Here is a 12,012-nt window from a genome sequence, read left to right as displayed (position 1 = left end):
CACATTGCACTGGGCATCATGTCTCCTTCGTCTGGTCTGTGACAGCCTTTCAGATCTGCCCGGTTTCTTATGACCTTGGCAGTTTTGAGGAGAACTGTTCTTGTTTTTTGTAGAATGTCCCTCAATTTGGATTCGATATTTTTCTCCTGGTTCTTGCGTTGAACCATCCTTGCATACCTGAAATAAATCCCACGTGGTCATGGTGTATAATTCTTTTAATGTGCTGCTAGGTTCGATTTGCAAGTATTTCGTTGAGGATTTTTGCATCTATACTCATTAAAGAGATTGGTCTGCAATTTTCTGTTCTTGTAGTATCTTTGCCTGATTTTGGTTGGCATTACAGAATGAGTTAGGTCGTTTTCCCTCCTCTTCAATTTTTTTTTTTTGAAGAGTTTGAGCAGGATTGGTACTCATTCTTTCTTGAATGCTTTGTAGAATTCACATTTGAAGCCATTTGGTCTTGGACTTTTCTTTTTTGGGAGCTTCTTAATGACTGATGCAATCTCTTTACTTGTGATCGGTTTGTTGAGGTCGTCTGCTTCTTCTTGAGTCAGTGCTGTTTGTTCATGTCTTTCTAGGAAATTGTCCATTTCATCTATGTTGTCTAGTTTATCAGCATATGCTGTTTATAACATCCTTTCATTATATCCTTTATTTCTGCAGGGTCAGTGGTTATGTCCCTTCTTCCATCTCTGATTTTATTTGCATTCTTGCTCTCTTTCTTTTTTTTTTTTTCTTTGTTTTTGTCCACCTGACTAAGGGGTCCATCAATTTTATTGATTTTCTCAAAGAAACAACTTCTGATTTTATTGTTTTCATATTCTCAATTTCATTTATTTCTGCTCTGAGAGTGCTGGCAATTCTATCTAATATTCTAATGAGCTGTTAAGAAGTTAACAAAAAAACAGCCTTTTCAGAGCCAGACCCCAGCTCCCTGGGTTTGCCAATCAATAGGTGCTGCTGGTTTGTGGCTGTATGTGTTCCCAGGCTCTATGTGCCTCCTTTTCTTGGGGTTCAGTCCTTTACCAGTATTTTGTGTTGTTCAAATTGAAAGCCTCTGTATTTTTTTCCCCCCCTATCAATCCCACCCCCTCTCTGCTGGGGCAAAAGCTCCTGAATCTTTAGTGCTTTCTCCAGGTTCCTCTGTGTTCAGGGGTGTTTTCAGCAGTCAGAATTTGTTAATTAATTCCTTGATGAATTCCTTGCTGCTAATGAAGTCTGTTTCCTTTCCCCTTGGGAACCGGCCTGCTGTGCCCGTGGGGGAGGGACACTGGCCTCCAGGGCTTGGGGGACGCACAGTTTTGTGTGGGATCTCAGCCGGCCCACCCATTCCAGACCCGTAGATGCTGTGTGTCCAGCCACTGATGACCCCCCCTTCCCACCCCGACAGCTGTTCCATACAGTTCCTGGCTACTGTTCACTAGCTGCTCTGGAGGATGAACTAAATTCCAAACCTTACCATGCTGCCATCTTGCCCCACCTTCAGTGATGCGTTCTTTGAGGAAGACCTCAGAGGTGACATACTGTCTCATCCTATCATCTGGGGTACACACCATCAATGGGGCTTCCCCCGATGATGTCAAAGTTGATCACCTGTCCAGGGAGTACCTACCTTTGCAGAAAGGTTTCTCCCAGGAAGAGTTAATTCCCTCTTTCCACACTCTAGTCTTTGGAAGCAAAGTTACTAAGCTCAGCCCACACTCCCATGGGGGGAGGAACACTGAACTCCACCACCTGGAGGAGGGAGCAGCTGTGCAAATATTTGTAATTCTGTGAGGGAGATATGGCTCTTCTGCCCCTCTCCCCAGTTATTTATTTGCATCAGTATGGATATTTATTTTATACTTTGGGTTATTGTTCTAGTTTGCTAGCTGCTGGAATGCAATATACCAGAAACAGAATGGCTTTTAAAAAGGGGAATTTAATGAGTTGCTAGTTTACAGTTCTAAGGCCGAGAAAATGTCCCAGTTAAAATAAATCTATAGAAATGTCTAATCTAAGGCATCCAGGGAAAGATACCTTGGTTCAAGAAGGCCGAGGATATTCAGGGTTTCTGTCTCATCTGGTAAGGCACATGGTGAACACAGTCACAGTTTCTCTCTCGGCTGGAAGAGCACATGGTGAGCAAGGCATCATCCGCTACTTTCTCTCCTGGCTTCCTGTTTCATGAAGCTCCCTGGGAGGCATTTTCCTTCTTCATCTCCAAAGGTCGCTGGCTGGTGAACTCTGCTTCTCGTGGCTATGTTGTTCTGCTCTCTCTGAATGTCCTTCATTCTCCAAAATGTTTCCTCTTTTACAGGACTTCAATACACTAATCAAGACCCACCCAAATGGGTAGAGACATGTCGTCACCTAATCCAGCTTAACAACCACTCTTGACTCAATCACATCATCCAGGGAGATGATCTGATTACAGTTTCAAACATATTATTCTACCTTTATGACATGGGATTTTGATTAAAACATGGCTTTTCTAGGGGGCATATTTCCTTTCAAACCAGCACAGTCATAATGCAACACAACATTATTTATTGTATTGCTTACATTTTTCAAGCTTTGGCGATTGGGATTCTTTCAGGTTGGCTCTTGTGTCCCTTTCATGTGCTTTCATCCTTGTATTTATTTTTTATTTTTTGGTGAATTTGTTTTTGTTGAGGTATAGGAGATGGGCTGGGAAGTGTCACCTTGGACCGTAACCACCCAGGAAATGTCCATTCTAACCTTCTGGGGATAGTTTTTGGAACTTTTTTCTTTTCTTGGAGCTGCTCTTACAGCCGCCAGCCTCTTCAGCTCCACTGCTGACCCGCTCCTCCTTGGAAGAGTGTCTTCTTTTGCTTGGAGACACTCCTGCCATTAGCTGCCTCTTCAAGATTGCCAACTGCTTCCTCTTTGGGGGAAAGACTTCTTCCTGGGGAAACTCGTGCGGCCAGCGGTCTCTTCAAGTGCACCTCTAACCAGCTCCTCCTGGAAAAAGATCTTTATTCGAGGGCTTGGAGTAAGAGGCAGATAGGTCTTCCATCCCATTCCTCTGAGGAGCCTCCTGGAGGCTCTTTTTCTTCTTTTTGGGTCCTTCATCTGTCTGCTCACACACAGGCAGCCAGTTGCCTCTTTTCCTTCTTCAAGCATTTCTTCTCCTGTTTCTCCAGCTTGCTAGAAACCTCCGCAGGCACTTCTTCTTCCTGCACCATCGCCCCCTTCATGACTTCCAGATTCTCAGGTGGGATCTCTCCTGTCTCACGGGCAGGAGCAATCAATCAGTTCAGGAGGCGATACTGCATGTGTTTGCCAAGTATGGGGAGATGGGGTCTTAGTTCTGGGCAGCTGCTTTACCAATGAAAGTGGAGTGGAAAATGGGTCCATATTTGGGGGTGTTTCCTCTTGTCTTCAGGGCCCTGGAAGCTTGGTCTCTTTGCAGGGCCCCGGGAATCACTCACACACCAGGACTGGCCATCACCCTCATGGCAGAGGCCTGCACGGAGAGGGAGCCGTCCTTTGGTTTTCTGAGCACTTTCTCATTCTCTGACACTGTCAGATGCTCCAGGCTCATTTTATAATCCTGCTGCCCGGCCCTAGAATCAGCCATTTCTCCAAGGGAAACCGGTTCCTTTTATTGGAGAATGGTGTTAGAGACCAAGTATTCTAGTCTGCCAAAGCTGCCGGAATGCAACACGTCAGAGACGGAGTGGCTTTTAATAAAAGGGGATTTACTTAGTTAAAACTGTATAGTTCTTCAGAGGAAAGGCAGTTAATTTTCATCTAAGGTTCTCTCTTACATGGGGGAGACACAGGGCAATCTCTGCTGGTCTCCTCTCCAGGCCTCTGGGTTCCAACAGCTTTCCCCAGGGTGATTCCTTTCTGGATCTGCAAAGGCCTGGGCTGAGCTGTGAGTGCTGAGATGAGTCATGCTGGGCTGCTTGGGCTGTGCTGCATTGAGCTCTCTTTTTTATGCTTCTCATGAATTAAATGAAACAACACTCACTGAGGAAGCTCCCTCGCCTTAGAGACTGCAGATGTAATCAGCCACAGATGAATTTCACAAGCTAATGATTAAAATCCACAGTAGCAGAACTAGGCACATCACCTGGCTAAGTTGACACCTGAACCTAACTACCACACCAAGAGAGGGGCACTGGAGTGCCACTGCTTCTAGGCCCACCCAGCAGACAGAGCTAGGAAATATACCTATGTATACATATGTAAACTAACCCATCGTGTATACACATAGTTCTGTATCTAGCCAGGTATATTTGTACATGTATTCAACATCAATTTTAACTGACGTCTTTGACTAGCCCAGTAAGTGGTCCATTCTAGCCTCCTGTTTCCCTTGCTCATCTGTAGCTTCCTTCTCCAAGAGTGAGAAACCTGGCCCCCGCCATCCATGTAATTATTTGTTCAATCCCAGTACACACACACACAGAAGTTTTAGAATTGTGAGAAACAATTCTACCGACCAGAGTTCAGTGCTTTTGTTCAGTTTCCTTTGTCTTTAGCCTGATGGTACCCAGTCAGAATGCTGTTTTCCAAAGTTACTTAGGTCAGCTTTTTTTGCTCTGTTTTAGTTTTTGCTAAAGCTGCCAGAATGCAGTATACCAGAATCAGAACAGCTTCTAAAAAGGGAATTTATCAAATTGCAAGTTTATAGTGCTAAGGTTGTGAAAATGTCCAAATTAAGGCACCAATAAGATGCTACCCTCACTCAAGAAAGGCTGATACTGTCCAGAACCCTTCCGTCAGCTGGGAAGGCATGTAGCTGGCATCTGCTGGGGTCTTTGGCTTCCAGACAGCTCCCTCAGCTTGGAAGAAACATGGTGACATCTGCTAACTTTCTCTCTGGTTTTTCGTTTCATAAGGATTCCCCAGGGGCGTTTTCTTTTTGCATGCCCAAAGATCTCTGGCTGTGTGGGCTCTGCCTGCTCTTTCCAAAATGGTTCCCTCTTAAAGGGCTCCAGTACACAACCCCACTTTGAATGGGTAGAGACAAATCTCCATGGAAACCACCTAATCAAAAGGTATCACCCACAATTGGATGGATCACATCTCCATGGAAACAATCAAAAAGATCCCACCCAGCAATATCGAAAAAGGATTGAAGAACATGACTTTTCTGGGGCGTATGACAGTTTCAAACCGGCATACCCTGGTACACCTTTCCGTGAGCTTATGTCATCCTTTTGTAATAGAGCTAAGTTGGTTTGTCACAGTCTGAGATATCCCAACATCCTGTTGATGTTTCAAAATTTTGCATATTTTAAAATCCACTCTTTTATGCTGAAAAGTTCTGTGGGTTTTGACAGTTGCATAGCCTCAGGTGTTTACTACCCCTGAATCACACAGAATACTTCCATCATGGAAAGTTGCCCTGTGCTTCCCCTTTGCAGTCACCCACTCCACTTCCCCAAACCCTTAGCCACCACTGATCTGTTTCTCGACACAGAGATTTGTTTTTTCCCAGAATGTCACATGTAAGAAGTGAGACAATATATAACCTTGATCTGCCTTCTTTCTCTTAGCAAAATGCATTTAAGATTCCTGCATGTTGATGTGTGAATCCTTAGCTCTGTCCTTTTGATCACAGAATCCATTGTAGGGACACACCACAGTTTATCCATTTACTTATTGAAGAACATGTTGGTTCCAGGTTTGGGGATTACGAACGTGGATGGGATTTTGTGTTAACATAGGTTCTAGTTCACTCGGATAAATACCTTGGAGTGCGATTGCTCCTGGCCTGTACGATAAGTCTATATTGAACTTTATAAGAAACTGCCGAACTATCTTCCAAAGTGGCTGGACCATTTTGCATCCTTGAGAGCAACGTATGAGAGTTTCTGTTGCTTTACATCTTTCCTAGCGTTTAGTATGGACAGCTTTTTGGATTTTAGCCATTGTAATAGATGAGCAATGATATTTAATCACTGTTTGAATTTTTACCTCCATAAGGACAAATTATGCTGAGCATCTCTTCATATACTTATTTGCCAGACATATATTGTCTTTGGTGAACTGTCCAGATCGTTTGCCCATTTTCTTAATTGGGCTGTGTTTTCTTACTCTTTCTTGAGTTTTAAGAGTTCTTTAGTTCCATTCCTGGCCCATGCACCCACCTCCCTACGCCAAAAAAAAAAAGACTTTATATATTCTCGATACAAGTTCTTTATATGTGATTTGTAATTATTTCCTCCTTCTCCGTGGCTTCTCTTAATTCTCTTAACAGTGTTTTGCACAGAGCAAACATTTTCCTTTTTTTTTTTTGTTTTAATCAATTTTTCTCTCATGGATTCTGCTTTTGGTATTGTATCTAAAAGCTCATCACCAAACTCAAGATCATGCAAATTTTCTCCAGTTTCATTCTAGAAGTTTTCTAGTTTTGTGTTTTATCTTAGGTCTTGATCCATTTTGAGGAAAAAGGAAAAGTTGTTTTTTTTTTTTTTTTTTTTGTAAGGCAGCCAAACAAGGAGGCAGGAGAGAAAAGCTCAGATTTATCTCCTCAAGTCTAAAGAGCTTAGGGCTTCTACGGGATTTAAATAAAGAGAGGTGGGCATCAGGATGTTATTTATGTTGGCCTGTATGGATTGGTTATCTTTTGGTTTTAGTTGATAGGGGGTGTGCAGGCACTGGCCGGAGAAGCCTTTGAAAACTGACAAAAGTCAGCTGCGGCAAGCAAAAGTGGCATAAAAGAGGGCTGCACGTGAGGGGCCTGCATCTGGTTACAGCAATGTTATAAATCACTCAGTTCACATAAGATAACACCTATAATAACAAGTAAAAGAAATAAGCAAAAATAACAGCTACAATCACAAGTAAAACCGCTGCTGTCAATGGTTACAGTGTGAAGTGCATTTCTTTCTCTCTCGCTCTTTTTTTTTTTTTATGTATAGCTAGCCAATTGTTCCAGTCCATTTGCTGACAAGACCATCCTTTCTCCATTGTATTACCATGGCACCTTTGTGAAAAACCAGACTCCATCAGTGTGGGTCTGTCTCTGGGCTCTCTATCCTGTTCCTATCTCGGAGCATTTGCTTCCTTGGAATGTCACCTTTTCAAAGAGACATTTGCTGGCCATTGTTCCCTAACCGGCCTCCCTGCCTTGCCACATTCTATCATCTCATCCCTCTGCATCATCTTTGTGGCACGTGCCACAACCTTGCATCACCCTTTTTCCTTACAAATACACGTCCACGTCAACAGGGGCTCCAATACCCTGAAGTGGCTCAGAGAATGTTGGTGGAATAAGATAACAATTCGATTTCCCCGTGTTTTTGGCATGGGCAGGCACCGGGAACCAAACCCGGGTCTCCGACACGGCAGGTGAGACTCTGCCACTGTGCCACCCCTGCCCGCCGGACTCAGAGGTGTTTTTGATTTTCGTTTTTACCCAGAGGTGTTTTTACATGATGTGTCAGTGATTAGTGTAGCGGCTTCAGGCAGGCACTCTGCTTTGCCAGCTGACCTTCTTCCACGTACAGATCTCCACAACCTCTCCCCTCTCTGGCCGTACCACGGTTTTGTCGTGGCAAATTTGTTTAGCTCTTCCACCTCTGGGCCTTTTGGGACTGTTACCAGTTTTTCAAAACCTCAAATAGCAGTGCTATGTGCATCCTTGTACGGGACTTCTTTTTTTTTTTTCCCCATGGGCAGGCACCGGGGATCGAACCCGGGTCTCCAGCACAGCAGGCAAGAACTCTACCTGCTGAGCCACTGTGGCCTGCCCTGTACCTGACTTTCTAATGGGGTACTTTTCTTTCTTTTGGTGAATTTGCCCAAAGCAGAATTCCCCGGGCAAGTTTTGTAGGTTTTGCTGGCTACAAATAGACTATGATTTTTGCTGACGTACAGATTTGGCAGGGTATGTTCTCTGATTGTGTAGGGGCCCTACTAACTTAAAAAAAAAAAAAGGTACACATGTTTTCCTGCTATTTATAGGATCAAAATCTGAACGTTCTAAATGGACTGTGTTTAATATGATCACAACGTGACACTGTTGTTAGAAAATGCCAATCAAATCTTGTAAGTTGTGAGGCTCTGGTACTGCATGAGAAAAGTGTTCAGACCAAGATGTTGTCTTGCTGAAGTCTCCAAGGGTCAGATCATACAAGATCTCCTTCTCCTCCACCCCTCCCTATCTTGTCAAAATCCCTGTCAGCTCCAGCTGCCAAGGCCTTGATCTCAGCGAGCCCAGCCAGCTGTCCTCATCTGGTTGCACATTTGTCTCATCTGGGGAGCTTTAAAAAAACACTGATGCCCAGGCTCCACCCCAGAGAAGAATGAAATCAGATTCTGATTTATTCCATTGCATGCGGGTACTACATTTTTTGCTTTAGGATGGGGCCAAAAGTCTTCTGTATTTTTAAAAAGCTGACCAGGTGATGGTAAGGTGCTGTTAGGATTTCCAGCCCCTGTGCTCATCTAGCTTGTGTTCAATAAATGCTTGTTGAATGAAGCAGTGACTGCGTAACTGCATTTGTGCTAGTTTGGGGCGGGGGGTGGTGGTGGTGGCGGAGGCTGGTGTGGGGACCTGGAACTTCTGTTCTCTAGGAGTTGACGGCATTAACTGCCCAGAGCGCTATTCTCCCAGCCGTGTCTACCTGCAGAGCCCTCTGCCACCTGAGATGGATTGCTAAAGCTTGGCATTTTAAAAAATTGAGATAGAATTCTCATACCTTAAAATTACCTTGTTAAAGAGCACAATTCTGTGGTTTTAGTATATTCCCCAAATTCTGCAGCATCAATATTCTCTAACTTCAGAACATTTTTATCACCCCAAAAAGAAACCCCATACCCATACCCTTTCCCCCACTTCCTCCAGCCCCTGCCACACTCATCTACTTGCTTGCTCTATGAATTTGCCTTTTCTGGGCAGTTCATATCAACGGAATCTTTGATAAGACCACAAAATGCGGTCTTTCAAGTCTGGCTTCTTTCACTTAGCACCATGTTTTCAAGGTGCATCCTTGTTGCGGCAAGTGCAGCACTTCATTCCTTTCCTGGCTGAATAGCATTCCATTGCATGCAAGTACCACATTTGGTTTATCCACTCATTAGCTGATGGACATTTGGTTGTCCCTTTTTTTTTTTTTTGCCTGTTATGAATGATGCTGCTGTGAATATTTGTAAGTTTCTGTATGGACATATTTTCAGTTTTCTTGGGTATATATCTAGGAGCGGAATTGCTGGGTTATATGGTAACTCTATGTTTTACTTTTTGAGGAACTGCCAAACTGTTTCCCAAGTGACTGCACCACTTTACATTCTTAGCAGCAATGTGTGGGAGTTCTGATTTTGCCACAGTCTGGTCAACATTTGTTACTGCTTTGTTTTTTAAATTATTATTATTATAGCCATCTTTATGGGTGTGAATTGGTATCTCATTGTAGTTTTGATGTGCATTTCCTTGATGACAAATGATGTTGAATATCTTTTCATGTGCTTATTGGCCATTTGTTGTATTCTTGGGAGAAACGTCTACAAGTCCTTTGCCCATTTTTAAATAGAGCTATTGTTTTTTTTATTGTTGAATTATAAGAGTTCTTTATACGTGACCCTTATTTGTGATTGACAAATATTTTCTTTCATTCTATGGGTTGTCATTTTACTTTCTTGATGGTGTCATTTGAAGCATGAAAGAAATTAGTTAATTTTAAGTTCAATTTATCTATTTTTTCAAAGATTGTTTGCGTTTAGGTGACATATCTAAAACACCATTGCCTAATTCAAAGTCATGAATATTTACACCTGTATTTTCTTTTAATAGTTTTATAGTGTTAGCCCTTCTATTTATGTCTTTGCTCCATTTTGAGTTAATGCTTGTCTGTGGTGTGAGGTAGGGGCCCAAACTTTTCCTTTTCCTTGCGGCTATCAAGGTTACCCCAGCGTCATTTGTTGAAAAGACTATTCTCTTCCCAGTGAATTATTTTGATACCCATGTTAAAAATCAATTGACCATAGATGTTATGGGTTTATTTCTGGGTTCTCAATTCTATTCCATTGGTCTAGACATCAATTCTCATGCCAATACCACACAGTCTTGATTTCTATAGCTTTATAATAAGTTTTGAAATCGGGAAGAGTGAGTCCTTCCACCTTGTTCTTCTTTTTTAAGATTGCTTTGACTATTCTGGGTTCCTTGCATTTCCTTATGAATTTTAGGATCAGCATGCAAAAAATTTAATTGGAATTTTGATAGGGATTGTGTTGAACCTGTACGTCAGTTTGGAGAGTATTGCCATCCTAACAATGTAAGTCTCCCACTCCATTAACATGGGATGTCTTTCCATTTTTTAGATTTTTGTTTCAACAGTGTTTGCAGTTTTCAGTGTATGTCTTGCACTTTTTTTGTTAAATTTATTCCTAGGTATTTTATTCTTTTTGATGCTATTGTAAATGGAATTTCTTCTTAATTGCATTTTTGAATTTCTTGTGTACGATTTTTGTATCCTGCAACCTTGAGCTCACTTATCAGCTCTACTAAGTTTTTTCCTATGTGTTTCTTTGGGGTTTTTTAACAGACAAAATCATGTCATCTGTTAACAGAGATAGTTTTACTCTTCTTCCTAAGCTGGAAACGAATTCTGTTTCTTATCTATTTACCCTGACTAGGGCCCTTCAGTAGAATGTTGAGTAGAAGTGGGAGAGAGCTGGCATCCTTGCTTTTTTCCTGATCTTGGGGAAATATCCAGTCTTTTACTATTTATTTTTATTTTTATTTTTATCTTTTTATCTTTTTTTTTTCCTTTTTTTCTTTTACTATTTAAAGCACGATGTTAGCTGTGGGCTTTTCATAGACGCCCTTTATCAGGTGAAGGAAATTCCATTTTATTCCTAATTAGTTGACTGTTTTTATTTCATGAAAGGGTGTGGGATTTTATGAAAATCTTTTTTTTTGCATCTATCAAAATTTTGATAGGTTGTTTTATTCTTTTGAAGTGAGGCTTCTGCTACCAGTTAAGTCTGACTTAGTCTCCAGCCCAGCTGGTAAGGAGATGTGTGGCTGCTCTTTATTTCTAGCTTGTCTGATGAACCCCATTGCCAAAATTATTTATTTGTAAATAGTAAAACTTGCATGTGATAAAAGTAAGCAGATAATAAAAAAGGCTAACTGGGACAAGCATGTATCCCTCCGGGGTCTCTTTCCAGTTAAGGCACCACTATATTCATTTCTTTACCCATTATGTGTGACTGCTTTCTTGCTGCAAGGGCAGAGGTGCAGAGTTGCTACTGAGACCTCATAGCCGGCATATGCTAAATATTTTCTATCTAGCTCTTTCCAGATAAAGTTTAGGAATCCCCTTTCAGACTATTTGCAATTTCGAATAATGCAGCTATGAATATCCCTGTGTGTGTGTGCGTGTGTATGTGCAATTTTGCACAGTGAGTTTCTATAGAATAAATTCCCATAAATACAATTGCTAGGTCTTGTTGCCTCAGCATTTGCCATTTTGTTAGATATTAGCAAGAAGCCCTCTAGAAAAGTTCAGCCAATTTACACTCCCTCCAACACTGCCTGCTTGGGCCTGCTGTGCCACATGCTCAAATTAACGTCGTGTTCATAAACTTGGCGCTTGCCAATCTGATAAGTGAATCATGGTACTCACTGGAGTTTTAATTGGTCTTTCTCTTATTATGAACAAGGTTTAGCTTCTTTTCATAAGTTTAAAATCACTTTTTATTTGAAAACTCTTGAAAAATCTTCCTGTTTCCTGAGCCCTCGTATATTTGAATATAATTTGAAAAGGGGAAATGTTAGATTGTATATATGGTAACAATAAAATTTAAGGGAGAAAGCCATGGAACTACACTACATTCTGAGCCCTAAATTAACCATGAGATGTACTTAATAGTACAATCACAAAAACGTGCTGTCATCAATTGCGACAAATGCTCCACACCCATGCGAGGGGCGGGTGGGGGTGGAGCTGGGGGTGTGGTGTATGGGAATCCTGCATTTTATACATGATTGTTCTGTAAACCCACAACTTCTCTAATTAAAAAAATAAAGTTAAAAAAGGAACC

The 12,012-nt window shown here is 41.8% G+C and overlaps 1 non-coding gene across 1 annotated transcript; it reads right to left on the bottom strand.

The window, feature by feature from the left end:
• Window positions 1-3,424: 3,424 nt before the first annotated feature.
• LOC143652892 (small nucleolar RNA SNORD86) lies at window positions 3,425-3,512 on the bottom strand. The gene has a single exon (XR_013160938.1). It is a non-coding gene; the product is annotated as a small nucleolar RNA SNORD86 (small nucleolar RNA).
• Window positions 3,513-12,012: the final 8,500 nt, after the last annotated feature.

The sequence above is a fragment of the Tamandua tetradactyla genome, chromosome 12 (genome assembly GCF_023851605.1).
Source record: "Tamandua tetradactyla isolate mTamTet1 chromosome 12, mTamTet1.pri, whole genome shotgun sequence".
NCBI lineage: Eukaryota > Metazoa > Chordata > Mammalia > Pilosa > Myrmecophagidae > Tamandua > Tamandua tetradactyla.
This window is presented reverse-complemented; position numbering and strand designations above follow the sequence as displayed.